At 46.3% G+C, this 6,311-nt stretch overlaps 1 long non-coding RNA gene across 1 annotated transcript in view; it reads right to left on the reverse strand.

Annotated features, from left to right (window-relative positions):
- LOC141088338 (uncharacterized) overlaps nt 1-6,311 on the reverse strand; it is a 75,983-nt gene that overhangs the window by 24,447 nt on the left and 45,225 nt on the right. The gene's annotated exons all lie outside the window — the stretch shown is intronic.

Raw genomic sequence — 6,311 nt, forward strand, 5'->3', positions numbered from 1 at the left:
ATATCCTCCATCCCATAGTCCAGTGCCCATATACGCATCACACATCCTCCATCCCATAGTCCCGTGCCCATATACCCGTCATACATATCCTCCATCCCATAGTTCAGTGCCCATATACCCATCACACATCCTCCATCCCATAGTCAACCATTTTGACATCATAATGAGCGGCAGGGCTTGCAACCTATGATGACATCAGCGTCGCCATGGCAACCATTATGACATCATAATGAGGGGCGGGGCTTGACACGCACACACTCTTTCCCCATTATGTAGATAGGGGCATTATGACATCATAATGAGGGGCGAGGCTTGACACGCACACTCTTTTTCCACATTATGTAGATAGGGGCACAATTATTTGGTAAATTGGAATGCGCAGGGTTAAAATTTCACCTCACAACATAGCTTAGGACGCTCTCGGGGTCCAGACATGTGACTGTGCCAAATTTTGTGGCTGTAGCTGCGATGGTGCGGATGCCTATCCGGACATACACACACACACACATACATACATACACACATTGAGCTTTATATATAAGATGATGTTTTTACAATGATATTACTGAGGTTAGTCAAAAGTCGTGGAGGCCTGAGGACAAGGAGGAGGAGATCATGGTCAGTCGTACTCTTGGTAAGGACACGGAAGTATTGACTGTTAGCAGTCTTACACGCATGGCTGAGTTTATGTTACGCTGCTTTTCCCGTCACCCTTGCATTTTCAAAATTTTGCTTGATGGGCAATACTGATTGGTGACACTTATAGACCCACGCTACAAGGAGAACTTTATATCTCTTATTCCAGAGGGAGACAGGTGTACTAAAATGTTGGAGGACCAGAGGGCCCTTCTTGCGGAATTATTAAAAAAATTCCCATATGAAAACGCTGACAGCAGAGGTCTCAGTTCATTGGCGAAGCAAGGAGTACAGGTGAGAGAGACACAACTCCAATCCAGCAGACGCAGTGGTACACTGGCAAAGTTCGGGGAGAGTTTTCTCAGACCATCCCATCGCCCTGACCCCGAGGCATGGGGGACTCTCACAAAGAGTGCAAAGTTTGGGAAAATGCTGAGGGAGTACCTTGCTAACCGCACCAATGTCCTCTGTCATTCCTCTGTGCCTTATAATTATTGGTTATCCACGCTGAACACGTGGCATGAACTTGCTCTCTCTAATGCGCACGTGCGTGGTACTCATGGTCAAGGAACGCACAGCGCCTCGCTCTCTGGTGGTCAGTGGGCACACAGCGCCTCGCTCTCTGGCAGTATCACTTTTAGTGGCGGGAGCCAACGGGAACAGCCCTTTGCAGCGCCAGTGCTCTAAGGATGGAGCACACTGCTCAGCCTCCTATGCGCTGCTTGTCCACGCCAAAAATCTCTGCTGTCATGCCCGCTTTCTCTTAAGCTGGCCCCCTGCCTCTAGGTCACTGGGTCTGTCCGTCTGCTACAGTTTGACGCGGCGTTGGCACTTTGGGTGCGTAGTGCACTGCCCCCCTTCCTGCTCACACGCTCACAGCTGGGGACTCACTCCTACTTTGCATTTTTTTCCTCAGCTTCCGGACAGGTTCCCTGTCTAAACATGCCCCCTCTTCCTGGGTAATGGGGTCTGTCCGTTCCCCTATTCCTTCCCCTGGGAAATAGGGGACGCAGCCTTGACAATTCCAGACCCGATGCAGCACATGTACCCGCAGCCCGGTCATCCTGACCCCGTACATATCTGGCCAATCAGTTCTTTAATGCAAGCATCATTACATCCAGAACAGTTTCATTTTGAAGGACTTTGTGGCTCATATCAGTCCACAAGATGACACTAGTCATCTTGTCTCCTAGTCTCCAGCATCCATACTACCCAGTTGCACACAGTATGTTACCTGCCTCACTAGAGACAACAAAACAATGGACTTGTTCTTTGCCAATGTGAGAGGGGCATATGCCTCGTCAGCCCTACCGCCCCTTGGAAGATCGGATCACAACCTAGAGCACCTCCAACCCGTGTACAAGCCACTTGTACAGAGAACCTGCTGTCACTCGCACAGTGAGGATATGGACTGAGGAGAGTGATGATGCTCTGAGAGACTGCTTTGAAACAACCACTTGGGAAGTGCTGCAAGATTCATATGGTGATGACATGGATGGTCTCACACACTGTATAACGGACTACATTAATTTCTGTGTAGACATCATGGTACCCACAAAAGTAGTGAGGTGCTTCTCTAACAATAAACCAGGGATCAGCCCCGGAATAAAGGCTCTTCTCAAAGAGAAGTTGGCCTTCAGATCAGGTGACAAGGGCAGGCTGAGAGAGGTGCAGAAAGATCTGAAGAATCTAATCAGGCAGGGAAAGGCTAATTATAAGACAAAGATTGAACTGAAATTGTCACAGAAAAGGATTCATGAAGTCTGGGAGGGTCTAAAGTCTATATCTGGGCATAGACAGACTGTCGCCAGGATGGTTGTAAATAAAGAGGGGCTTAATGAACTTAATCTATTCTTTAACAGATTTAATCACACACTGGCTGCTCCTGCCCCTGCATATCATTCACACCTCTCTGCTACAATAACCTCACCCCCTGCTGCAACTTGTCAACTGAGCCAGGGTCTGTTCTTCACAAGTACCCATGTTGCAAAAGAACTGGATAAGATCAAAGTTTTGAAGGCTGCAGGTCCTGACAGTGTTGAGGTAGGGCTAAATTAACCCTTCACGGTTGAGCCAGTGATTTCCAAATTAATTCACAGGGCGTTGCTAGCAACTGGGAATGACCACACGGAGACGGGGGTCTCTGTACGGGAGGATCGAGGCAGATCACTGAGCCCCTTTACTGAATCTTACATTACATAGCATTCTGCTTAATTATGCAAAGTATACAGCTACCAATAGAATCGTAATACATGTAAGCCAATAGTATTGTAAGAGAATCAGAATATGTCCCTAGCTGCGTGACGTAGAATATAGAACAATAGCACATTCTTTTAGGGTCTCATCTCATATCTTATATCTTGTACAAGCTGGAACAGTCTGGTTTCATAACAGCCGTGAACTTTCATCCAGTTAAGTTACAAAATTTAACTCGTAAACAGCAAAATGGCGTCGCAAGCACAAAAATGCATCCCGGAGAACAAGATGTCCTGTACATCTGAATACTGTACTTCACAACGGCATCAGTGCAAGGCTAATCAAAACCTGCGGGCACCAGCTGAGTGAGATCATTACATATCTGTTCAATATGAGCCTGAGAATAGGTATAGTACCACAATTGTGGAAATTATCGTGTGTGGTATCAGTTCCGAAGAAACCTTATCCGAAAGACCTTAATGACTATAGACCTCTAGCATTGACATCACACCTGATGAAGGTACTAGAGAGATTGGTTCTCACACGTCTCCGTCCTCTAGTGAGCTCGGATATGGACCCTCTCCAGTTTGCCTACAGGCCGGGCATTGGTGTGGATGATGCCATTATCCACCTTCTAGATAGGACTCTCTCTCACCTGGAGAAACCTGGGAACACTGTGAGAATGTTCTTCGATTTCTCTAGCGCTTTTAATACCATACAGCCAGCTCTACTGAGAGACAAACTGGGCCTTGTTGGCGTGGACCTCCAACTCTCCACCTGGATCCTTAACTACCTCACGAACCGACCTCAGTTTGTAAAGGTTCAGGACAGTGTGTCAGACACAGTGATCTGCAATACAGGGGCACCTCAAGGTACAGTTCTTGCCCCTTTTCTCTTCACACTGTACACTGCGGATTTTAAGTGCAACTCTTCTAGCTGCTACTTGCAGAAGTATTCTGATGACTCTGCAATAGTAGGCCTCATCTCAGGAGGAGATGAAAGAGAGTACAGAGATACTAACCAAGCTTTTGTGGAGTGGTGTCAGAGGAACCACCTTAGGATTAATTCCGTGAAGACCAAGGAATTGGTGGTGGACTTTCGCAAGGGAAAAAATCCACCAGTAGTGGTGAACATTCAGGGAAATGACATTGAGATAGTCGACACCTATAAGTACCTTGGTGTGATCCTCAATAATAAGCTTGACTGGGCCCATCACTTGGATGCAGTGTACAGGAAGGGCCAAAGTAGGCTTTATCTGCTCTGAAGGCTGAGGGCCTTCGGAGTTAGAGGGGCACTCCTTGCATCCTTCTCCAATTCTGTTGTGGCATCAGTCATCTTCTTTGGTGTGGCGTGCTGGGGTAGTGGCATATCAACCAGGGACAGAAATAGGCTGGACAAACTGATTAGAAGGGTCAGCTCTGTCTTGGGATGCCCCCTTGATCCAGTTCAGGAAGTAGGCGACAGGAGGATACTGGCCAAGGTGAGCTACATGGTGCAGAATGATTCCCATCCCATGCATGAGACCGTGACAAAGATGTGCAGTACTGTCAGTGACCGGCTACTTCATCCTAAATGTGAGAGGGAGCGCTATCGAAAGTCCTTCCTTCCTGCTGCAGTTAGGCTGTATAACCAGCACTGTCCAAAATGGAGAACGACCCAAACAGTGAACTGATAGATCCAAAGTTGTGATAGTCCGGTTACATCTTTTTTTTTTTTTTTTCGTATATGTACCTACCTACTGTCAGTGTAATGCCTTTATGCATCTGTATCTGTACTTGTTCCTGCCTTGCTGCTGTAATGCTCTGAATTTCCCCTTGGTGGGACGATTAAAGGATTATCTTATCTTATCTTAGTCTAAGACTTCAAAATTTTGGTGGTAAATCAATTCCCCATTGTTAGGTTGTGTATGTTTTGACTTATGACTTTGGACGGCTCAGTCCACATACGCTTTCCAGACGCCAGCCATTTAACATTTCCACTGGCCATCCAGACTCTCTACTTTGTCCTTCTTTTGGCTACCATTGCAAGGATTTATTTATTTCAGTAAACGAGATTTTTCTGATGAAGGTCCTATGCTGGACCGAAAACGTTTAAACCTTTCTGTCTGGATGCACAAAATAAAAGTGTCTGAATATTTCACATATTGACTGCAAAGATTTTTGTCATTTTTTGATTGATGGGTTGGATACCCGACTTGAGCACCAACAACCAAGCTATTCCTGAGTGTCGTGCTCTCTTTATAGGATTGATTTGACTTATGTAACATCAATTGGGTGATAATTATTCACACCTATTTGCTTCACAGTATATTCATCTTTTTCTTCAAGGCTTCGGAATATAATGTTGTAAAAGTGAAAGCAAATTGGTGAAGAGAGTTTTAACTCAAATGTGAAACTAATTGTCATCTTTACTATTTCTCCATTCCGTGTGCAGCTAACCACCTCATTGATCTTATTGAGTCTCTTTGGCAGGAAAACAACAGCTCCATCAATACCATGTGTTTTTCCTATTAATTCATCATGCTTGTAAAGCAGAGGTGAGATTAGGGATCTAAATTACATCTGTGGACTGTAGTAAAAATGACACTGTGCAAGACCCACTAGGGTCTAGCTACCAATTTGACATACCATATATACTCGAGTATAAGCCGACCTGAGCATCACCCGAGGCCCCTAATTTCGTCACAAAAAACTAGGAAAACTTATTGACTTGAGTATAAGCCGAGGGTGGAAAATGCAGCAGCTACTGGTAAATTTCAAAAATAAAAATAGATACTAATAAAAGTAAAATGGTGGCCCCATAAGATGCTCCATATTAATATATGCCCCATATAATGCTGCACAAAGGTTAATGGTGGCCCTATAAGATGCTCCATATTAACCCCTTTCTGTCATATGATGTACTATCCCGTCCATGTGACCTGGGACTTAATTCCCATGGACGGGATAGTACGTCATAGCGATCAGCAGCGCTCACGGGGGGAGCGCCGCTGATAGTGGCAGGGTCTCAGCTGATTATCACAGCTGACACCCGGCACTATGTGCCAGAGGCGGTCACGGACTGCCCCCGGCACATTAACCCCTGGCACACTGCGATCAAACATGGGCATAGGGAAGAATCACGCAGGGAACAGTGCAGGCCCCCGGATCCAAGATGGCCGCGGGGGCCTTCGGGGTCCTGCAGGGAGGTGGATTTCTCAGTGCCTGCTGAGATTAGGCGTTGAGAAAGCCTCCTGCAGTACATGTCAGATCGCTGATCTTACACAGTGCACTGCAAAGTGTCAGATCAGTGATCTGACACTTTACAGCAGAGGTCTCAAACTCGGCAGAGTAAATGTGCCGCACATAAAAAAAATTTGAGCTGGCGGGCGCCATTCCTTTCAAACTTAATACACCTCGTACACACACGGCTCCGCTCCATCCACCTCATACATACGTGGCTCCGCTCCGTACACCTCGTACACATGCGACTCCGCTCCG

This window comes from Dendrobates tinctorius, unplaced genomic scaffold (genome assembly GCF_039654945.1).
Source record: "Dendrobates tinctorius isolate UK_male_01 unplaced genomic scaffold, ASM3965494v1 ptg000038l, whole genome shotgun sequence".
NCBI classification, from domain to species: Eukaryota; Metazoa; Chordata; class Amphibia; order Anura; family Dendrobatidae; genus Dendrobates; species Dendrobates tinctorius.